Source organism: Macaca nemestrina, chromosome 8 (assembly GCF_043159975.1).
Source record: "Macaca nemestrina isolate mMacNem1 chromosome 8, mMacNem.hap1, whole genome shotgun sequence".
Lineage (NCBI taxonomy): Eukaryota > Metazoa > Chordata > Mammalia > Primates > Cercopithecidae > Macaca > Macaca nemestrina.
In genome coordinates this window covers 154448037-154473200 of record NC_092132.1, presented here as the reverse complement: position 1 = coordinate 154473200, position 25164 = coordinate 154448037, and positions in this window count along the sequence as shown.

The following is a 25164-nucleotide window of genomic DNA, read 5'->3' as shown; positions in this document are numbered from 1 at the left end:
GTACAACACCAGGAAGATCATCATTCAAAACTGAGGAACGTGGCAGAACAAAGCTGTCAGGAGATTTTAATCACCAACACCACTTGTTACATGACCCAAAGATGATTAAAATCCCAGGCCCTTCAAGACTGAATGCTATCTATACTTAAATGCATTTCATCACCATATTGGGGGGTTATTCCTTTGTTTTGCTGCAAATATATCCAACTGCTGTAAAAGGAAAAGGCAATTTGTTAACGAAGCTTCTTGGAGTGTCTCAACAGGCCTCGAGGTAGGATAAAAGGCAGGACTTCCTGGCAGAAACGCTCAGCTCTGAGGTCAGGTGGAGTTCTTGAGCACCAACCAAGGCAAAATAAGGTCGAAGACCACACCACACTTTCCTCAATCACATCTTCATTCCACCTTTCCTTCTATTTCTCACGACTTCACTGGGAGAAATTGTGCTGAAAGAAAATGGAAACACACACATACATAGGAGACCCTACGGATGCTGAGAATGGGTGCAGCCATCACAGTCTGAATGTCCTTTCAGGGCCATCTGACCTGGCTGGGATCCAAGTATCCAAGGGCAGGATTGTATGTCAGACCGGTGAAGCTAGGATTACAGCCACTGAACGGCAGTTTTCCATCCCACGGAAACCGGCCTTGCTAGGGGCTTCCTCGGGGACCACCGACCTCAAGCCACCACCCGTCAACTACTTCAACTAACCTACATCATGGCAGAGGCCTCCCTAGGCAGACCAGCCCTGTCCAAGTCCTGCTTCATGGCAAACCCTCCAGACAAACGTCCTTGGCCTCCTCCGGGAGGCTGTGCTCGGAAGTTGCCCTCATTTACTTCTGCGGCTCTGAGACATTTAACTAGAGCCCAACACATTTCTTCCTGTTCACATAGTATTGAGTTAAAATACTTTTATGAGTAAACTTTCACTGGGAAAAATACCATTTCAGGAGCCCCAGTGACCACAATGAAAATGTTTTTACCTTCCCTTACGTGACATCGGCAACGCCAGGTCCAGGAAACGTTCTGGATCTCAGATAATGGCAAATCCACTCATAGTAAGTCTTGGTCTTGTTTCACAAGCTATCAAATGCTGCCCAGAAACAGGAAAACCCCCACAACGTGGCAAGGAGGGGCGACCAGCGTGAGTTCTAAGGCCAGACCACCCGGGTCTGCTGACAGCGTGGTGAGGGGAAAACAGTGCAGGGTCTAAGGCCAGAGAGCCCGAGTCCCGCTGACAGTGTGGCTTCAGGAGTTTCCTAAACCCTCTGCTCTCCAAGTTTCATGTCAGAAAAATGCAGTGATAACCGTGTCCACCTCGTTTAAATATGTATATATACACACACACATATATATATACTCCAAACCTACAGCCCTATAAAGGTCATTAATCCTAGTTATCCTCAAGGCATTGAGCGATCAATAATGAGCCATCCCCCTGCTGCTGACCTGCCACAGCCCCAGCCTCCGGAAACCCCGCGTCGACACCAGCCACACAGGATGAGGCCAGGGAAGGAGCAGGACTGTGTCTTGGGAACTTAAACTCTGGAAGCTGAGTTAAATCAGTGCCGCTCAAATCTTGTCACCAACTATCTTGTTAAATTGGGAGACTCCATCTCTGGGGATCTTGAAGGAACCTGAGGCTCTACATTGAGTGAGATGAGCACTCGTGCTGGAATGAGACGGCAGGGAAAGCAACCGAATCTGGGGTCGCAGCTGCCTGAGGCTTGCGTCCCACCGGGAAAGTGTCACCAGGGCCCTCAGGACAGTGGCAGAGGTCCCAGGAGGCAAGTCCCGGCGCAGAGACTCATGGACCCAAAGATTGCTCCAGGGCCAGGAGGGGCTGCTGCGCTGACAGCCACGAGGCAGGCAGCCTTCGAGCTCCTCCAGCTGCCATCCTGCAGGCAGGGAGGACAGTGCCCAGACCACCCTGGGGCTCCCCCCAGCCTGCCAGGCTGGTACTCTTACTCCAGCCACTGACAAGAGTCCCCATGTTGCAAGCTAGGTTGAAACAGTGCCTCAGGCCTCGGGGCACATGCACCCCCCTGCAGGGCCGGGATGGCTATTCCCACACATCCCCAACTCACAGCAAAACTTAAAAATGAAAGTCGGAAGATACACAGCCAGGAAACCAATACTCAAGAAGCAACTCCAGGGTGACTCTTCCTAGAGCTATTGCTATTGAACATCTTTAAAAACATTTCCAGGGTGACTTCCTAGAGCTATTGCTGTTGAAAATCTTTAAAATTCTTCATTTCAAAATTAGCTTTTATTACACTGTCTTCCCTATTCTACCAAGACTCTAGAAAACAAAACCATTACAATTTCCAATTCTATCTTATAGCAAGTTAGAAATACACGTTTCCTCAAAGGATTCTACGTGTTTCCTTGGCAATATCCTTTCCATGCCCCGTACTACTGCCCACAACAGAGAAGGCTTTTCCAACCCAACCCAACCCAACCCAACCCAACCCAACCCAAGGGCCCTGAGACAGGCCCCTAACGAGTCGTCTACAAACTCTTGAGACAGGCTTGCCCTGACAAATCATCTGCAAACTCCATCTTCCATTAAAAACAGTACCGAAAATGAGCATATTACCACTTTTTAAAAATTACCGTCAAGTGGACAGTGTTCAGTTCTGTGAATTTCGGCACAAATATTCCCATAATCATCATCACACAAGCAGAACAGTCCAACAGCCCCAAACCCACTCACGGGGCCTCATAAGCATACCCTCCCATTCTCAGCAACCACCCTCTCCGTGTCCTCCCATGACTCAGGTCTATCTTTTGCGAGCGTTGTGGCAAAACACTCGCAAAATCACAATTTCCTGGGCATCGTGCTTGGAGGTGCACCCAGGGTGTCCTGTGATCAACAGCCAGGCCTCGGGGCTGCTGGGTATTTATTATTCCACATATGGCTGTGGCACATTGTAACCTGTTTTGGACAACTATAGACAGCGCTATTAACATCTGGGCACAGTTTTTCTTAAACATCAGATTCTGTTTCTCTAGGGTAAATACCCAGGATTGGGGTCACTGGGACCCACGTTTGTGTGAGTTCAGTTTTGTAAGAAACCGCCAAGCTGTCTGCACCGTGCTGAACCCCAGCATCGCACAGGAGTCCCGACTGCCTGTCCTCACCAGCACCTGGGGCTGTCGAAAGACCTTAGTCAGGCGCTCCAGCAGGGGTGTGAACAAATTCACTGCGGCTTCGGTGCACATCTCGGTGCAACCAGTCATGCTGAAGGTCATTTCAGATGCTTTCGGGCCATCCTCCCGTCCTTGTCAGCGAAGCATCTGTTCAGGTCTCTTCCGCTTTTAAGTCAGGTGGTTTGTTCTCTGTCATGAGCCGTGGGAGTCCTGTGCATTCTGGATACGAGTCCTTTGCCGGCTGCATGGCTCGTAGACATCTTCTCCCCATCTATCGAAAATGTGTCTCTTCAATTCCCTAGGGGTGTCTTTTATATTAGAAGTTTAATTTTGATGAGTCTTACCTACTTGTTTTCTTCCTTGATTATGGATCATGGTATGGCTAATAGCTCTCACCCTAGGTCTCCACAATTTCCCTTTCTTCTGCAGGTTTTGTAGTTTGATATTTTACATTCAGGGCTATGGTCCACCTTAATTTTCATACAGGAATTTCTCCCTGTTTTCACTCTTTTGCATACAGCTGTCCCATAATTCCAGCACCATTTGTTGAAAAGACTCAAATTCCACTGAACTGCTTTTGTGTCTTTGGATCTGTTCTGGACTCCACTCTGTCAGCTGACCCGTGTGTCCATCCTGAGCATAATTTATGACTTTAGTGGCTGTCTCTGTGAAAAAAAGTAACTCTGTCTGGAAGCAAAAACTACATTAGAAGTGCTCTAAATAAGATTCTTCCTGTTGTCAGGAGAGCAAAGCCACTGCCCTAAGCAGAGGTGAGGCCTCAACAGCTCCCAGGCACAACCTTAACACACAATGGGGAAGGGAATTCATTTCAAGGGCCACAACCTGAGACCAGCATAGCCATGAAAACTGCAATAATTTCACAACAGAATGAAATTCATAAAGAATTGCTGAGAAGCGTGTGATAAGTTACATAAATCACTGTTCCTTAAATTCTGACGGTTGACTAGAACAGAAATAGCTTCACGGTACAGTTCAAACAGAAAAAGCTAGGTAGGGGTGGTTTCCACACCACACAGGGCCTGCAGGAGAGGGACACTCTTCCTCTAAATGGGAGATCCCGGGAGTGATGTGATAAACCATGGTGAGAGGCAAGGAATTGTGCAAGCCGGACTCGCGGCCTTGGCCCCACCACGGAGCCTGTGTCCATGAACGACGAGGCTCAAATGTCAGGCTGGGGCAACCGAGGCAGTTATCAGGGGACAAGAAAACGAGCGCACGGTGGAGGCAAAGGTCTGATATCGCGCGGCAACTTCGAGTCCAGTGGGACAAACTGACTCAAAATACAGGTTTCAAACATCACCACAGAGAGCTATTCCTCGGCTCTGGAAAGGCTAAGTGACTAATGCCCACACTGAGCATCTGCTCCCAGAGACGACCCTGGTGACCTAAGGGCCAGCTGCTCCGAACCCGCCCCGAACCTCAGTGAGGAACTTTGTTGGTATCTTACAGCACATTGACATGTTCCCTTAAAATCTGGTATTTCATCAACAATGCAGGCGCCAGCTTTGACTCATACACATTTCGATTAAACAAGATAATTTACACCCTGACCGTGCCAGGTAAGAGGTTTACTACAATCTTTAAACAGAGCCAGAGGCTACAGTCTGCTCCTACACAACACCATGTCTCTACAAGTTCGATGAGTTTTTACTTTCCATGTCTTCACTTGCCTAGTGCTAGAAAGCAGATTAAAAACAGAAGGAACCCAGAAACACTATTGAATGAGACTCAAATATCTTGCAGTCATCATCGAGATGAGATGTTTATTAAACAGAAATGTTCTCCCCTGTAGAAAGCAGCACATATCAACACGCACCGATAACTGTCGCCAGCATTCCAGATCATCTTCCCTTCCATGGCCACAGTGCAGGGCAATGGACCACGCACACCTGCAGACCCACGGAAAGCGGGGTGACACGGCCGATTCTTGTAGCGAGCAGGCCAGGGTGCACTCAAAGAGCATCTCTTTCCAGAGGTCTGCCATGGAAAGTTACACATTTATTCCACGAGTTAATGGCACTGCACCGAACATTTCTGTAAGAGTCTCTAAGCAAGTATTTCCTTCTGCCTACAATGGCCCGACACAAACTGAAAAAGCTCTTGGAACTGCCAAAGACTTCAGTATCCCCTTAACTATTGTCATGCACATCCATGTGAAGAGACCACCAAACAGGCTTTGTGAGCGCAACATGGCTGTTCATTTCACCAGGGTGCAGGCGGGCTGAGTCCAAAGAGTCAGCGAAGGGAGCTAAGTGTGGGGCCGTTTTATAGGATTTGGTTAGGTAAAGGAATATTAGTCAAAGGGGGCTTGTTCTCTGGCGGGCAGGAGTGGGGGTCACAAGGTGCTCAGTGGGGGAGCTTTTTGAGCCAGGATGATCCTGGAAAAGGAATTTCACACACACAAAAAATCATCGCTTAAGGCAAGGACTGGCCATTTTGACTTATTTCTGGTAGAATGTTATCAGTTAAGTCCAGGCAGGGCATTTGCACTTTTGTGATTCTTCAGTTACTTCAGGCCATCTGGGCGTATATACGTGCAAGTCACAGGGGACGCGATGGCTTGGCTTGGGCTCAGACGCCTGACAACTATAGTCTTTACTTTTAAGGTGTGGGGTAAGATCATATAATCCCCAACTAGGCTCCTGATGCTGTGTGTGGCATCCAGCAACAGCACGTTCCATTCCTGGATTACATTTGACTCAAGAGTCCACAGTGAGAACGATTTCTGGTGAATGAAACACCAGGCAGGAAGGTGATTCCGCTGGGCAGCTCTTCACACACAGCCCAGGAGCTGAGGGGAGAGGAACAGGCCCACGCGCGTCCACCGTGCTCACGCCCCCTTCGACTACCCCCTACTCCTAGAGGCCCGGACCCAAGGGAAATCTGACCTGAAAATGGGCAAACCCTCACTTTGGCAGAGAGACAGGGACTCGGGGCCACAACTTGACCTCAGAGCAACACAAGTGCAGACACAGCACCCCACGACACCCTCCCCACCCAAATTCAAGGAGGAAAACCAACGCCCCGCCCCCTTGCGGAAACCCCCGGCTGCTGGAGCAGACGCCTGCCGGCGTGTGCAGCCTCTCCCGTCCCACGTTCCGGGCTCAACACCTGTGCCTCAGCCCTGGCACTGCTCGCCACACCCACAGGTGTGCCAGGAGGGGCAGGTCCTAAGGTCTCCACTGCATCAAAGTCTGCAAGGCAAAGGGGCCGCTCCCTCCAGCAGGAGTCCAGAAGCACACACTGCACCAGCGTCAAGACGTGAGAATTCTCCCCTCGGTCTCCGAGTCTCCAGTCTGTTGCCCGCCACGGTTTTCTGCCAACGGCGAGGCCCAAGCTGGGCGGCACATTTGGTTCTCACCATTTCCCTTGTCAAATCAATACTGCAAACATATCCAATTCATCCTGTCACTAAAAATGAAATAATCCGCCATCTCCATCACAGATGATGCAATCAGGTTTTCATTACCGGGTTTTTGTTTTGTTTAGTTTTTTGGTTTTTTTCTATTTTGAGATGGAGTTTCTGCTCTGTCGCCCAGGGTGGAGTGCAGTGGTGCGATCTTGGCTCCCTGCAACCTCTGCCTCCCGGGTACAAGTGATTCTCCTGCCTCAGCCTCCCAAGTAGCTGGGATTACAGGTGCCTGCCACCATGCCCGGCTAATTTTCATCTTTTCAGTACAGACGAGGTTTCACCATGTTCACCAGTCTGGTCTCGAACTCCTAACCTCAGGGGATCCACCTGCCTCCTTCTCTCAAAGTGCTGGAATTACAGGTGTAAGCCACCACTCCCGACCATTACTGGTGTAATTTCTAAGCCACTCTCTCACACCCACTCCCTTTTTTTTTTTTTTTTTTTTAAGAACCAGCTTTATGCCTATATTTTTTCCAAGAGAACCAGTTACCCCATTTCAAGTACAAATAAGACACGGTGTTTAAAAACCAAAAATGCCCATTTGCACAGAAGTCTCCAAATACCCAGTCGATTTAAGCCTTGAGAATAAGATCAAGCTGTTGGCTGAATACAACTTCCCTTTCCATCTGTCTGCCTGTGAGTTAGACACAAGGATGAAGCCACGAGCTAGGGACATAAAGGCAGGAACCAAGGTAGCGGAGACTCCAAATAAAAGCTGGAAGACCAACACAAATGCACCACACCCTGCACACCCTCCTCTCCTTCCTTTTCAGAATTTCCAGAGGATGAAACAGGGACCTTCTCAGACGTCCCACGATGCAGGCGGCCAGAGGGGAAGGCGGCGGCAGCCTGAATGAGGCGACCGGGAAATCACATTCCACAAACAGAAATTCTCCATGTGCTTTACATCCTCTGTCTCTGAAGAACTATGCCAGGCTAACAGTCGCTAGAAAACCGCATTCAAGTGTCATTTCCCATTTCAAGCAAAGAAAACAGTGGTGGGGCATGAGGGAAAAACATAGCCATGTGTTCTGGGCTATTAAATAAGGTTTTTTCTGTTATAAACGTATAATTTTACATTCTCAGATTTCTGTATAATTGATATGCTTCCTAATTAGCAGACATAGTAATAAAAAGTGAATTCCAAGTGTAAGATCGGAGGAACCGTTCACATGGCTTCAGGTTCTGCTACTGTGTTTCAACTTAAGAAAATGGTTCTGTGTGTTGGTAACAAGGCCTGAGAGTCTGTGTGAGAGTCTGTGTGGCTGTAATCAGGGTTCGTGTTGGCTCCCTAGCAGAGGATGTTACACTGTTACATTATCTTCTACAAAAAATCCTGAAAAAATGAAGGCTGAATAGACATACACACCCACCCAAAATAATCCAAATGTCCACCGATATGAAAAACAGATGAATTACGGCTTCCATCGTGGAATATTCTTCAGCAGTGAAAACAAACTATAGCCACAGGTGCCAACTAGGATAAAGACAACCTTTTAAACACGCTTAAAGTGAACTGACTAGGCAGAATTCCTTGATTACAGGCATCTGCTCCAAAAGGGTACTGTTATTAATCCTGTGATGTAGAATGATAGTTAGCAACCCTGTTTCGGGGCACATCTAGAAAAAAGCAAAATAATGACTACACAATTTTAAATTCTTTGTAAATTATAACTATTACTATGAAAATTCTAAAAATGTGAAAATCTTCCCAACTGTTATTGGACACGCTTCAAAATAAATACCCTGGCATTGCTTGCCACACCCACAGTTGTGCCAAAATAAATGAAAATATAGCCCAAGGTAGTAGAACTGAAACCTGAAGATGTACGAGCCGTCCCTGTCTCGCTATCTATACATCGGGTAGAAATTTAAGAGCAGGTAGTGACACTGCAATGCAAGGCTCAAACCAACTGGGTATTTGGAAACTTCTATGCAAAGTGGCATTTTCGGTTTTTAAACACGGTGTTATTTGTACTTCAAACAGATAACTGTTTGGTTCCCTTGGAAAAAATATAGCCATAAACCTGGTTTTTTTTAAAAAAATACGGGAGTGGGTATGAGAGAGAGTAGCTTAGAAATTTTAAAAGTATCAGCAGGGAGCAGTGGCTCATGCCTGTCATCCCAGCACTTTGAGAGGTAGGCCCAAGGGGCCTTTGAGGACACCGGTCTCCTCTGCTGCCTGCCTGCTGGACTGACCCCCCAGGACATTCACTGGGTTTCCACCCCTGTCTCATTCAACATCCCAAGGGTGGTCTTCATCCTCGTCTGGGGCTCAGCTCTGCCCCAATTTCCTAAATCTCTGCCTTCAGAGCCTGAAAACACCCACGCCCAGGGTCACCCTAAGTCCACGTTTACCCCAGAGAGTCCCAATTTTATGTTTTCCAGGCATCGCCTTAGTGATAATTTATCCTGTAAATTCCAACTGCCTTCACACCTCACCCCTGCTGTCTCCCAGCAGACCCCACTCAGATGCACATGCCCCAGACCCACACCCAGGTCTGTACATGCTGCCCTGCTCTACCCATGTGGGGACCACCTCTCTTTCTTGAGGAATCAGCTGGCGATCATCTCCTTGTGGAGGGCTGCCCTGACTTCCAACTCTCTCCAGCAAAGGCAGAAGCCATCCTCGGTACTTCCCCCAAACTCAGGCCAAGTATGAAGATGGCGCAGATGCTAGCTGTGCCTGGGATGCCATGGGCAGGGTCCCCAGATGCTCTGCACATGGCCCGGGGCACCGCCTGAACACAGCAAGTGCTGAAGAAACAAAACTGACGTGCGCTGACCTCTGATAGGGCCTCCTTCACCATCCACATCTGTCTCCCCTCTGGACAGTAAAATCCACAAGACACAGAGGGCTTGTCTCGCTCATCTTCAAACTCCCAGGGTCACCCTGGTAGGTAAAGGGGACTCAAATGTCTTCTGAAGGAAGCGACTGGTTAGCTGCCAAGTTAAAGGGCCTCTGAAATTCAGAGCTCTGCATAGCAGTCCAGCACACTTTATTATGAATGACTCCAACCACAGCAGAAGTGGCCGTGGAACCAGTGCTAACCAATTCAGGGTTTGTTCACTGTTTCTCAGTTCATTATCACAACGCATTCTCACAGAGCAGCTGCGCACAGATCCTCAGACATCTACACAGAGTGGGACGATGGCGCCAAGTCACGTCAACGTCCTGTTGCAGACTGGGAGACAGCAGTCAGACACGGACCCAGGTAGAGCACAGACCTCGCGTTAAATCGGCTCCGTGTAAACAGCACTCCCTGCCAGGCCCTTTCCTATCTGCACAGCTTCTACAAATTCAACTCTCGCACCTGACACCTAAGAATACTGCACACCCCCATGTGAATCCCCTACTCACCTCCCAAAATGACCCGGCATGGCCGAGTACAAAAACTTTCAACATAAGGGAACTGGAGGGCATGTGGGGCTTTCTCGAGTCCCTGCTGCCTCCTGATGGGAGGGCCCAATGCTTCACACCCCTAGTGAAGGGCGGGTCTCTTCGGCCCCCAGGCTTTGACCTGGAGCTTAAATCAGCATTAACTAATTTCACCTTCCAGGACCAACTTCAAAGGCCTGCAAAGCCAGAGAAGGGAGAGGAGATGGAACACGCCCTCACCTCAGATCTGCTGCAAGCACACACTTCTCAGATGCGTCCCAAGGTGCACAGCGTGTCCGATGCCTGTTTCACATCCACCGACCTGCAGGTCTTCTATGTGGCATCAGCCTCCTGGGCACTGGGAACAAGAGGTATAATGGCAAGTCCCTTCTGCAGCAAAGCTGAGGCAAAGGGACCCAACACATTGGAACTGACCTTTTTCTGACAGTATCAAAACAGAAGGAAAATACTGTACAGTCAACTCCCCCTCACGCAGGTTTATTTACCTGTGACTCAGAGGCCATGACAGAGAACTTCAGGTTCTTACCGATTCCTATTTTCCCCATCCAGGAAGCCTTTGTTTTTAATATCGTACGAACTTGCCATTTTGTAGGCCAAAAACAGCAAATACTGGCAGTTTCCTACAGTTCAACTGAATAAAATATGATCATGGCCTTTTGTGAAACCATGAAGAAAAGGTGGATATCTCAATATGTGTTTCCAGACTGGCTTTGTTCCTGAAGCGGTAACTCTGTTCACTCAGGATATTAGACACTGAAGAATAAACATCAATATCCCACCAAGAAAACCAAAGGAATGAAATAATTTTGCATCCACCTTGGAACCTTTTTAGGACAAGGCAGGACACAAACTTCTAAAAAGCTGCAATTGTCCCTCTCTATACACAGGGACATGGATTCCAGAACACGCCCCGAGTTTACCCAAATCTACGTATCCACAGGACCCCACGGCCACCCTATGGAACCACATGTAGGAAACGTCGGCCCTCCACAAAGCCAGGTTTTTTCAGTAAGGGTTTGGTTGGAAAAAAAATTAACATAAGTGATCCTTCGAAGCTCAAAACCCATGTTGTTCAGGGTCAGCTGCGTTTATTACTTGTGTCATATCTGAGGCCTGAAAGCCATCCTTCTCGATACCTTAATGTGACGGTTAACAAACTAACTGTTCCGATTAGAAAGAGGAAAAAGCTTATTTTTAAGCTGACAATGAGAGTGGATGCGGCTACGGTGAACGGAGAACAGACCTAAGCAAGCACCAAGGCTGGGGTGACTGCCTGTGCTCAGACCCACCAGGGCCTGTTCTTCCATCTCCCTCTGCTGAAAGGGATAACCTCCTTCTCCCCCACGACTAAAGGGCCTTTTTAAAATATTCACACGAGAAGTGCTATGAAAAGCTGAAAGGTCACAGATAACATTTTTAAAAATAAACATTAACGTAAGCATTTAATTTTCGTATAAGGAGTAAGGAAAGGATCCAGTTTCAGCTTTCTACTTATGGCTAGCCAGTTTTCCCAGCACCATTTATTAAATAGGGAATCCTTTCCCCATTTCTTGTTTCTCTCAGGTTTGTCAAAGATCAGATGGCTGTAGATGTGTGGTATTATTTCTGAGGACTCTGTTCTGTTCCATTGGTCTATATCTCTGTTTTGGTACCAGTACCATGCTGTTTTGGTTACTGTAGCCTTGTAGTAGAGTTTGAAGTCAGGTAGCGTGATGCCTCCAGCTTTGTTCTGTTGACTTAGGATTGTCTTGGAGATGCGGGCTCTTTTTTGGTTCCATATGAACTTTAAAGCAGTTTTTTCATACGAAAATTAATTCAAGATGGATTAGAGACTTAAATGTTAGACGTAGTACCATAAAAATCCTAGAGGAAAACCTAGGTAGTACCATTCAGGACATAGGCATGGGCAAAGATTTCATGTCTAAAACACCAAAAGCAACGGCAGCAAAAGCCAAAATTGACAAATGGGATCTCATTAAACTAAAGAGCTTCTGCACAGCAAAAGAAACTACCATCAGAGTGAACAGGCAACCTACAGAATGGGAGAAAATTTTTGCAATCTACTCATCTGACAAAGGGCTAATATCCAGAACCTACAAAGAACTCAAACAAATTTACAAGAAAAAAACAAACAACCCCATCAAAAAGTGGGCAAAGGATATGAACAGACATTTCTCAAAAGAAGACATTCATACAGCCAACAGACACATGAAAAAATGCTCATCATCACTGGCCAGAGAAATGCAAATCAAAACCACAATGAGATACCATCTCACACCAGTTAGAATGGCGATCATTAAAAAGTCAGGAAACAACAGGTGCTGGAGAGGATGTGGAGAAATAGGAACACTTTTATACTGTTGGTGGGATTGTAAACCAGTTCAACCATTATGGAAAACAGTATGGCGATTCCTCAAGGATCTAGAACTAGATGTACCATATGACCCAGCCATCCCATTACTGGGTATATACCCAAAGGATTATAAATTATGCTGCTATAAAGACACATGCACACGTATGTTTATTGCGGCACTATTCACAATAGCAAAGATTTGGAATCAACCCAAATGTCCATCAGTGACAGACTGGATTAAGAAAATGTGGCACATATGCACCATGGAATACTATGCAGCCATCAAAAAGGATGAGTTTGTGTCCTTTGTAGGGACATGGATGCAGCTGGAAACCATCCTTCTTAGCAAACTATCACAAGAAGAGGAAACCAAACACCGCATGTTCTCACTCATAGGTGGGAACTGAACAATGAGATCACTTGGACTCGGGAAGGGGAACATCACACACCGGGGCCTATCATGGGGAGGGGGGAGGGGGGAGGGATTGCATTGGGAGTTATACCCGATGTAAATGACGAGTTGATGGGTGCTGACGAGTTGATGGGTGCAGCACACCAACAAGGCACAAGTATACATATGTAACAAACCTGCACGTTATGCACATGTACCTTAGAACTTAAAGTATAATAATAATAAATTAAAAAAAAAAAAAAACGTAAGCATTTAACAAGCCCATTACGATTTAAAGGAAAAAAAAAAACGGTATTAAGTTCCTGGGTGCAGGGGCTCATGGCCGTAATCCCAGCACTTTGGGTGGCCGAGGTGGGCGCATCACCTGAGGTCAAGAGTTTAAGACCAGCCTGGCCAACATGGTGAAACCCCTTCTCTAACGAAAATACGAAAATTAGCCAGGCGTGGTGGCGGAAGCCTGTAGCCCCAGTTACTTGGGAGGCTGAGGGAGGAGAATCACTTGAACCCGGGAGGGAGAGTTTGCAATGAGCCAAGATCGTGCCATTGCACGTCAGCCTGGGCGTTGAGTGTGAAACTCCATCCCAAAAAGAAAAAAAAATATAAAGTTTTCCTTCCAATGAACCTATCATTCAGCCACCGAGGTATCCTATAGCTACTTATTCAGCCATGAGATACACCACAGGCGATATAGGCGAACAGGACACAGTTCTTCCCTGAAAGAAGGCTGCACCCTCAACAGAAGGGAGGCACATACTCCGAATGGAATCGGCATAGGAAACAGATGCTGCTGCAGGTTGAACTGGCTGCACAGAGCACCCACTCAGGTGTCTGAGAAACAAGGAGCCGCTGGTGCCATCACCTTCCATACCTGAGCTGGGACAGTGGGAAGCCTCTCATCACCAGGGACAAAGAGCCCCAGAACCACACAACGAGCTTACAAACTCAGCAAGGCGATGACTGAGCAATGTGTGTGGAGTGATGCGAACACGCAGATGTCAGGGCCACGCGCGGCATTGGTTTTGTGCATCAACCTGAGCATGCCCGGGGTGCCCAGATGGCTGGTTCTGCATTATTTCTGTGTGAGATGCATGTTTGTCTCTGGACTGAGTGGAGACCCATCCTCGCCGGTGTGGGGGGCACCACCCTATCCCCCCAGGGCCCGAGTAAAACAGCAAGGCGGGGAAAACTGGGTTCACTCCACCTCTCTGGCTGATGGGCCAGTGACATCTGTCTTCTGCAGCCCGTGCTCCTGGGTCTCAGCTCCTCAGACCCTGGTCGGATCTGCAACCTCCGCTTCTCAAGTCTTCAAGCCACACCCTCTCAGGACTATAGCTTGCAGGCTGTGGGTCCTGGGGCTTCTTGGACTCTGTAGCCCCTGCAGCAGGCCTCGCCCTGGAGACACACGCACACCTGGCTGGCTGTCTCTCTGGAAGCCCTGACTAAAAGTCGCCCCTAAAAGTGGTCTTCAGGGTTTCTTTCTAGCCCTAAGATCCCAGCGCCCCTCCTACAATTCTAGGCGGAAAGGTGAACGGAGACCAATGGACAGAGGTGTGCGCGAGGACACGCCAGGCAGCAGCACTGGGCAGGAGGGCACTAACGCTCACTAAGCAAAGAATCAATGTTGCTTGCCACAAAAATGAGAGCAGTAAAGATTTCTTCAAACAGAAATGAGTTTGTTTCATGATTTGCTCTTAATACATAAGAAAGCATAAAAGTAGGACTATTAACAATTACGTAAGTCTTTACAGGCCCTTGAACTACTTCTGTCCCTTTGTGTTTTTATAGAAAATAAGCCTGAGGTTAAAGAGAATAACGTCACTGGCCACAGCTGGGGCCACGCGAGGACACAGCTTATACCCCTGAGGTCCCTGGGTGCCCCATATCCTTCCCTTGCTATTTATGGAAATATGGGAGAAACCAGGAGGTCTGAGCGTGGACATGGCCGTGCTCCCAGGAGCCGAGGAAAGCACCCATCTGTCCAGTCTTCCCTCCACCCCGCGGTTTCCTCTTACTCAGACTCTTGGGCTGACGTGGCTCATGCACTCAGCAGCGCCATCATTAAACGTTTAGCTTTGCATCACGAGGGCCTCCTCTGGCCTCCTCTGACCACTCCTCAACCTGCAGTCAGCACTAGTCTGCAGGACACGCGTGGACAAAGTTGATGGATCACGGCCCCCAACGAGGAAGGTGCCAGGCAAGGAGTCGGAGAGCCGGGGATGGAGCAGCCCTCACCCAGGGAGGCGAAGGCCAACAGCGGCCACCACCGAGGGCCTCCCTTCCCACCCTGAGGGCAGCTCACCCAGGGAAGCGAAGGCCGACACCGGCCACCACTGATGGCCTCGAGGGCTCTCCCCACCCAGAAGGCAGCTTCGATCACATTTCCCATAGCACCAAGAGACCCCTGTATTGAGCACAAACCTTTCCAACCTTCGAATCAATAAGGAATCACAACACAGACATTCCCTCAATCCAAATGGCCAGCCCACAAAACAGACACGCAATTATACACATTTCTTGTGGGAAAATCAGTCAGTCCCTGGGGCCTCGCGCCAGGGGTGGGGGAGCATCATGGGGAGACGCCCCAGCCCCAGCCTGGTTCCTCCCTCTACAGCTCCTTTTCCCTCCTCTTCCCCCCACCCCTTCCCACCCCCTCCTAGCCTCAGAGGCTCCTTCCTCAAATTCTTTCCCCTTGATGAAGTCATTCATGCCCAAAATACAAGGCAAAGTCATGGGGGCTCAAGAGAAAATCCATACCGTGGCTCGCGTTTTAGATTCTCTTAAGTTTGAGAATAACCAAGCAAGAATCTTTGGCATGTGAATGTGGTCTGAAGGCATCTGAGCACAATGCCCGGCACTGGCCCGGAGTGGATCATGGGTGTCTCGGACATCTTCGCAACTCTACACCAATTATTTTGAAACACACCAGCAGAATAGAACCATGTGAATAGCTGCTTCTTAGTTAAAAGTAGGAAGAGACTCCAAAAGCTGCCCTCAAGGAACATCCTTCCCACCAGGAGTTTTCTGCATCGGGCCCTTCAGGCACAGGCAAGGCCCCCGGGCCCAACTCCCTCATCCCTGCGTCACAAAGCAGCAAAGACGGTGGGGAATAAAGCAAATGAAGGAGTCAGTCCCGCCCAAAACGGGCTCCAGAAGCCACAGCCACTCTCCCAGTGTGGGAGCCAAGTTCAGAGACCTGGAAACACCAGCGTTCCCAGGGAGGAGGGCAGAACAATGCCATTTCCCTCTAGTTTAGGGAGACACCACCCCACGTCCTCTAGCCTTGATAGAAGATAGACTTCACATAAATGATTTCAATGACTCCACCACACACAGAAAGTGGGCTAAGGGCTAACACACCCATATAAATGCCTGGCAAAAACACATTAAATGAACACACAGATAAGCAAGGTTCTCCTGTTATCCACCAAATATTCAGAAACAAATCCAGTAAGCAATCTCTTTGCAATCAAAAGACCAATTCAGAGGTGCAGATTAAAAATAAACATACAACTGAACCCTTAATACACCAAGAACCAATTTCCACGGAAGTGTTATCACATCACCACCTCCCAGCTGAAGGAAGCAGCACTGGCCACTGACCAGCTGTTCACTCATGGGTCAGTGAACGAAAGGCAGTGCTGTCCAGGACAACGATGGGATGTTAACCTGAAAAGGGCAAAATTGCAGAGGCTGGAGGGACCTCCCAGGTAACCTGGCCCCCTCAGTGGACAGAGGACCCCCGTGGGGCCACAGAGCCCAGAGCTCCAGTGTGTTCGGGGAAAGCACTCAACTGCAAACCTGATGATGTCCGAATGCCTTCTGCCCTTCTGCGTCTCTGCCCCACTAACAGGGAATCCGTGAATGCTAAGGAAATGTAACTCATTTTACAATATATGTAGATTTTTAGCAAATTAAAGATAAACAGTGACAAACTTTGAGAATTAACCAAAATATAGTTCAGTGAATGCCCAAACTCATAGCTAGTCTCCAAGAGGTGATAAGCTGTGTGTGGTGGTTAACGCCTGTAAATCCCAGCAGTTGGGGAGGCTGAGGCAGGAGAATCACTTGAGCCTAGAAGGTTGGGGTTGCAGAGAGCTGTCATTGTACTACTGCACCCAGCCTGAGAAACAGAGTGAGACTGTCAAAAACAAACAAACAAAAACAAATTAAAGGAGTTCAAATGAACTCGCCCATACCCTTTAAATTTTCATTTGGGTACATGGGGTGATCTAGTTCCTTTTTCCCTTGCAATACATGAATAATCTAATAATTAAATATAATCTAACAATTATATGGGAAAATTTAATTATTTTCCCATTTCATTATTCCCTATCTCAGGGAAAAAGTTAAAAGTATTCCCTATTTCAGGGAAAAAGCTAAAAATCATTTTAAACCTTCCTTCCACAAAACAGTATACTCAGTCATCTCTATCTGCTTTATCATGTGGAATTCAGCTTCACATGCTTACAATGCAGTTTTTGTTAAACAGCGTTTCTGTAGATAGGCAAGAGAAAGAAACACTTGGTCTATGTAGAAGCAGCAGAAGACATGTTTTAACAGAAAAGGGAGAAGATACCACCGTGTGAATCTGGAAATTCTGTCCTCATCTTGTCCACACACACAGAAAACACCCAAGCACGTGCCTAGTGTCCAACAAGAGCACAGAAAGGATAGGGATCCCTCCAGTTGTTTAATGACCAGCCCCACTTGTCACCGCCACATAACAAAATCCGCACGGCAACTTCAGCACGTTTCATTCACGATTCCACGGAAATCAGGCTGAAGAACATACAGATGTTTTGCCCACATTTAAAAATCCAAGTGTGGGACTCAGAAATAAAACAAATTATGGGTTCACTTCACTTTTCCAAATTTTTACTTGGAGAAATCTATAAAGTTCTTGTCAGTTACATCCTTAAGGTTTTCAATAATTTTTCAATGCAAAGATCGGGCAAGACTTGTAAAGAGGTACACACATACGGCCCAGCGCGGTGGCTCACACCTATGATCCCAGCACTTTGGGAGGCCGAAGCGGACAGATCAAGAGATCAGGAAACCGAGACCATCCTGGCTAACACGGTGAAACCCCGTCTCTACTAAAAATACAAACAATTAGCCAGGCGTGGTGGCGGGTGCCTGTAGTCCCAGCTACTTGGGAGGCTGAGGCTGGAGAATTGCATGAACCCGGGAGGCAGAGCTTGCAGTGAGCTGAGATTGCACCACCGCACTCCACAGCCTGGGTGACAGAGGGAAACTGTCTCAAAAAAAAACAAAGGAGGTACACACATTCATGCCACATTCTTCTCTCAAAGAGACAGGCCCTTTCTTAAGATTCCAGAAGTAAATGTGGTTGTCACCCTGCTTTTGAGAGGATGGGCTGTGTTTTTTTTTTTCTTTTTTTTTCTTGAGACAGAGTCTCACTCTGTCGCCCAGGCTGGAGTGCAGTGGCCGGATCTCAGCTCACTGCAAGCTCCGCCTCCCGGGCTTATGCCATTCTCCTGCCTCAGCCTCCCGAGTAGCTGGGACTACAGGCGCCCGCCACCTCGCCCGGCTAAACAGACTTTCCTCCATGCACCAAGGATGCACCATGGGGGCAGTGCTGCCCCCGCCTCCCCAGTCTCTGCTCAGGGTGGGGCAAGGGGAGCTCCGTTGTCTCCCGTATACACCGTCAACAGGCCAGGTGCTCAGAAGGAGGCTTCCAGGACTCGCTGTAGGCATTCGTCAGCAGGGCAGGCAGTGCCTCGTGCTGGTGGGCATCCAGCAGTAAGGGAGTCTTGCACTTCACTCCCTGGGCCCAGCCCCTGAAAGAGGGGAAAGAGACACCTGTATCGTAACTCATGTGTATTTATAGACACACAGAGACTCTGCAGTGCAAGGTGCAGAACTAGAAGGAATCGTGGAAATAAGAGGGAAGACATTTGGTGACGACTGGCAGAGCCACCTCAAGCCTCAGCACTTCCTGCCGGAGCCCTCACTGACCAGACTCCTCCAGGGTCACTGTCACTGCCTTGCCCAGCTCATGACAGGGCAGACAGTGACAGAGCCTCAGAACAACCTCCCACTCTTTCCTCACCAGCCCAGGGTACGAGCTGTTCATGAGTGTCCCAAAGCCTGAATGCGGGAACACAGAGGTGACTGAGCAGAAAGGGGGACAGCCACAATGGCCGCGGGTGTGCAGATATTGCGGGGCACCCCAGCAGCCCTTTCCGTCTTAAAGAGGACGGCCACTGGTGTGCGGATGCTCCCGCGTGACCCAGCCGTCCTTTCCATCTTATAGGGGAATGGCCACGGGTGTGCAGATATTCCCAGGTGCTCCAGAGACCTTTTCACCTTAAGGAGATTTTCACAGTCTCATATCAGTCTCCAAACTATTCAGTGAGGTTGGAGGAGTATCACTGTGGACCAACACTGATTGGCACCAAGTAAGGGCAATTTTATAACCATGTCTCAACCATGAAACAATCAGGTCTTTGGCCATCTGGTCTAAGCTTTTTCTGTAACAAAGTTGGATAATTAAGTTGAACTTTGGTTTTCCAAAGCTTGTTACAGAAACCACATCTTCCTAGGTGTGGCTCTGTGGTGTCACGAGGGCTCTGGCGTGCTCTGAAATGAATTTGCCACTTCAGCCTACACTCTACTCCCTTGTTTGATTAAAGAAACCCAAAAAGCAAAATTTGTTTTGGCCAATCGCGTGCTGACCCAACTGCAGAGGTTTTAATTAGAGTACTTTCATTGCATCATAGAAAGCAAAGTCATATAGATCAACTCATTATTACCACTCCAAAGGTTTAGTAAATCTCCAGATAATCAGGCAAACATTTTAAGAAGCTACATTAAGGTTTACAATACTCAAAATTTAAAACTACATCCACGCTTCAAAAAACCACCATTCCCATTTTACATGGCCAAATGCATATGAGAAAGAAAGAAACGTGCTGAGCGCATTTTTTGGGTAATCTTATGGAGAAACTGCCACTTTAAAAATGGCTCTAGTCCCTGGCTCCAGATGGGTGTGGTGGGTTGCCTCACTCAATTTCAACTCCACCTGAAGCTGGGACACTAGAAATCCATTCCCACACTCCAGGGCACCAGAATTCCCACTTCTGGAAACAGCCAGGAATGCAGACCTGTAGCAGAGAATTCTTTCCTGCCCACCCTAACTGTCCTCTGTGGAAGGCGACAGTCAAAGACAAGTCCATCCCCCTAGGCGCAAATGCACCACGAAGAACCATTTCAAGGTGGGAAGTGATTGATCAGTGGGAACAGGCAGTTTAGCTAATCACTTATAAGGCAGAGAAGGGGGGTTTGAAGGCCTGTACCTGGTCTTGTCCTCGGTAAATGGTCATCCCACCAGTCAGCCTAAGCCACATGGGAACGGGCTTCTTGAAGTAAAAGTGGGGGCGCAGTTGTGGGGAAGGGGAATGTCTTAACCATCACTGTTTTGAAGGATCACAGGGCTCAGGCAATGTTCAGTATTATCACACACCAAGGTTTTTACAGTCTGAAGAAAACTACAGTCCTAAGGTGTCAGTTCTCAAAGTCCTTAAGTTCCTCCTGCTAAGATTCCCAGAGGGTCTCCACTTCTTGCACCGAACCCCAACTTGCACAGGCACCTGCGTCCTTCTCCTGCAGCAAATGCAGATAAGAAGCTGTGGCTCTGCTGCAGTAATGATGCCATGCAGCCCTAACACCCCAGCAGAGCAATGGCTCTGGCCTGAATGTCCCCAAAACCTCATGCTGAAACCATCTCCGAAGGGATACATTAAGAGGTGTGGCCTTTGGGAGGTCCTGCTCTCAGGACTAGGGTTGGTGTCCTTCTTGGGAGGCCTGGAGGAGCCCTCCTGCTCCTCCACCACGTGAGTTCTGACGAGATGACCGCTGCCACGCAAGACCCGGCGAGATGCTGCCGTCTGTGAGCCACAGGCCCTGGGGCACCAGATGTGCAGGTGCCTTGACCTTGGACTGCCTTGACCTTGGACTTTCCAGCTTCCAGAGCTGTGAGCAATAAATGTCTCTTTACAAATCACCCAATCGACAGCAGCCGGACAGAGACAGTAATGTCACAACATGAGTCACTTTCTCAGTGAGCCAGAGGACTCCCCATGAGCCACCACTGTAAAGCAAGAACTCCCTGGAGGATGGAAAGGGGTTCACAAGGAATTCTACCCAGCACCAGGGTGTCTGTCCTTTCTTGCAGGAAGACAGCTGAGCCATGGCAGGAAACTACAGGGTGCGTGGGGCTGGACAGTAATGTGTCACCTGCTCATCTAAGCCTCAGTCTCCTGCCTCTCATCACGACAGTGGGGGTAACACCCCCCTCACCTGAGCTGTTGGGGGAGGTAAGAGTGCTGGGTGATTAACAATTGTTAGTTCCACAGAAATAAGGCAAAGAATCTGCCCCATGTCTTATAAAACCAAATCAGCCCAGGAATTCCACATCACTACTAATTTGCATGGGAAAATACCAGATTCTCCTAAGTTCTGGCATGTCATTTGTATTAATAAAGTTTGCAGAGTTTTCACATACTAAGTATATAAAACAGGAAAATAAATCATGCAATTTGGAGGCTGAAGCAGGAGACTCACTTGAGCACAGGCGGCGGAGTTTGCAGTGAGCCGAGGCCTCGCCACTGTACTCCAGTCTGGGTGATAGAACGAGACTCCATCTCAAAAAATAAAATAAAAAAAAAAGATTTTGCTTCTTCATACTAGTAAAGTGGGCAGACTCTACATGCCAACTCTTATTCAAAGGTCGCCTAACACTGACTCAGGAACTCTGGCCCTGATGTGCTTGGAGTTTTAATCCTAACAGTGTTAAAGACCACTCCCCCAGGAGCTCTGAACAAGTACTCCAGGTATACGCTGAACAAGACCACACACTCTGACCGAAATCTAACTTCCCAGACCCAAACTACAGAACCACAGAAGACACTGCTTCTGTCCAACTTTTTGTTCTGCCATCGTTTGTGTCCATTATTTCCTACAAACCATCTCATTAGAATTTAGGGCACATAAAAGGCCAATACAACAGGGTTACTTTTCAAAGGTTTGGAGGTGAAGAACAGATACAATGCATTAGCTTCCTATTGCTGCTGCAACAAATTACCACAAATGCAAACCTCCTCTCAGCCCTGGGAGTCAGGAGTCCCAGGGCTGAAGTCAAGGGCTCAGTAGCTTGTATTCCTGCCTGGAGTCTCCCAATTCATAGAGGCCACCATGCAGCTTGGCTCACAGCCCCACATCCCTCCTACCACTGCCCCGGCCTCAGCCCTGCACCCCTCCGGACCCTGCCCCTGCCCCACACTTGCCCTCACCCCCACAGCCCTCTGGCCTCTATCTCGTCCTCAGGTCTCCTCCTCTGAGGCAGACCCTCGTACTGCCTTCTCAAAAGGCACATGTGAAGACACTGGACCCGCCTGGACAACCCAGGGTCCTCCCCCATCTCACTGTCCGTTACACTCACATCTGCAAAGCCTCTTTTGCCATGGAAACTTCATTATACTAACAATCATTTAACAAGTCCATTATAATGATGTGAAAATTGGCATTGTTTTCCTCCTAATGAACAGATCAGTCACCCATGTAACCTATAAATATTTGACTATTAAATATACAATACTGTAGGAGACAGAGATGAGGAAGACGGTTCCTCCCTGAAAGACGACTGGACCCTAGACGGAGGGATAAACATTCTGAACAGAATCAACATAACTCAACATTTGAGTCGGAGAGGTCAAGCAATAAGACGTTCAAAAAAGCAACCAGAAAGTATGTACTGTGCCTGTAGTTCACATCTGCGCCTGGCGTCATGAGCACGAGCATGCGGACACGCACACAGGGCCCAAGTGTAAGATCAAATATAAGGAGCTTTCCACTGTAGTATTTAACTAGATCTTATTACAAAATAGCCTCCTGATTTTTATCCAAAAAGTTCTCTGTAATTAAGGAAATTAATTTTCCCCTAAAAGGCATTTCTCTAGCTATCATTCCATATAAACTAAATGGGCATATTAAAGAAAAAAGACAAATGTTTGACTTCGGGGGTTTGCCTACGACTTGAATAAGCATGATTTTCTTCTGGCCAAGCAGGGAGCAGCTGGACCAGACTGGAGGGAAGGAAGAACAAATTTCCACTCTGACCTCAGTTGGGCACCAGAGTCTTCCCTGTCAGAATGTGGGTGTGGTGCTTCCCACACACCAGCCTCTGACGAAACTCAGCCCAAGGGTGTGGGAAAAGGCTGTCTACTTCTGAAAAATCTACAAAGTGCAGACACATCAAAAGCTTCAGAAGACTGTAAAGGGCCAAGGAGACCACTACACCCTTGGAGTTTACAGAAAATGGTCAGCATCACACGTGCCTGAGGTCCAGGGTCAGCTCCCGGCTGCCGCGACGCCGTGAACGCAGCCCTGGCTTCCCCTCTGATGCAGAGAGCTGGTCACTCTGCCGGCAGCACTCAGAGCTCAGAACATTCTAGAGGAAAGCAACGTGTCCCTTTTAAAATGGGGAACCGGGGCAGCACGACTGAAGCTCTACAACTGTCTCAACTACTGGGTTTCGGGGTAGCATTAGGAAATCGTGAGAATCCAAATCTCAATTTCATACAGATTCCAGATTCACTGCAGGTTCCAGAATTTCCTGAGACATTCTTCCAATTTATCACTCAGGATTCCCTTGCCAAAGCTAATAAAGTCTACATTCCTTACGGAAAACCCACCATAAGCACCACCACAAATAAGATCAACTGACTGACGCCCGCCCTTTGCACCAAACATAGAAACTGTTACTCACACAAGACTGTGCTGGAGGCAGCTCTCAGCTGAAGCCGAATCCGTGAGACTTCATTATCCCCCATTTTGGATCGAGTGTGAAGACTGTCAGCAAACCAGGGCCCCAGTGTAAAGCAGAGAACAGATCCTCTGATGCCTGCCTGAACATTTCCTTCCCACCTCTGTCTTGGATATTGAACACCCTCAGAGCTACTGAGTCACCCACATTTGCAGGTCATTTATCCAGCCACCAGGATAACACAATTATGCGATAAAAATGCCTTCTCAGGGCTTTGTCATACTCAACAAGGCAGCTCAGAAGGCTAGGTAAGCGCAAGAAAGGGGGAAGCGTCCTCCAAACAGACAAAAACCAAGGAAAACCGTGCAGAGACTCGAGAGAGAGAGCAGAAACACAGCCCGCTGTAGCCTTTTAGGTCCTGCTGGCCGCAGCCCTGCGTTAGGTGGCACCATTTCCACAGATGCATCCTGCTGGGCCCACTTGAAAGGTCCCGCTTGCGAGACACTCACCCCCACTTCCAGCTCCTGCAAGACCCGCTGCAGCCCCACTCCATCCTGGGGGCCGACTGTGCAAGTCTTCCCGGCGAGACCCCTCAGAGCCTACTCAGTGTCTGAGACTGGGAAGCACCAAGGATCCAGAAAGGCACAATCCCGTTCTCCTCGTGCTGCTTTCTGGGTTCCAAGTTGTCTAACGAGTCCTGCATAAACCCCGGGCTGGGGAGCCAGCCAGGGCCCAGCAGCACCCAGCTCATGCGCTCCACTCACCCCACAGAGGACCACGGAGGCCCCAGCACGCTCTGTCCGCGGGGCAAGACACCAGAAACAGCCACAGTTCAGGGTTCTGCCACCCGCCCCGCTGCCATCATTACCTCCTGGGATCTGAATTCTCATTGGTTGGAAAGGTGATCCCACAGCTCCGCTGCCTTAATTACCTGCTGGGATCTGAAATTGTATTGGTTGGAAAGGGGATCTCATTGCTCAAGCACTCCCTGCTGCCTCCTTGCAAACAACATAAAAAATCCAAAACCCCTCGTAAAGAACGTTTACTATAACCTCAAAACAAGACACATCCCGAGACCAAGGAAGATACACACGCACATCTGACACCTGGTGGACGTCAGTGACCGACGCCACGGCTTCCGTGTGGCGTGTGAAGCAGGAGGCCTGTCACGGTGACTCAGGCTGGGGTCTGAATGGGGGTCTTCCAAGCAACTAGGCAACCAGGACGCACACCCCAAAACCCAAGTCCCCGCACTCATGTACCTGGCAGAAATGCTGCGTGGCCATCGACACCAGTTGTGAACCAAGACCGATCTGTGTCCTGTGGCCCTCACAACGTCCGTACATGCCTGGGCCCAGCAGAGGCCCGCACGGCACCCTGCTCGCCTCCAGTGGGGCTCTCTCCTGCCAAAGGGGATGGCCCTGAAGTCCGTTGAGATTTCCAAAGCTCTACAAAGTCGTGCTTCCTCCTGCTTGTTCAGAAGGCCTAAAGCCCTGAAGACACCAGTGAGAATTGACCTAGCCTCTTAAGGCAGCTCAAATACCTAAACACAGGAACGCTGGACCTCTCTGCCCTCGAGAGCAGCCGATAACACACTGGGCTAAGCAGAAGGTACAGATGTCACATCCA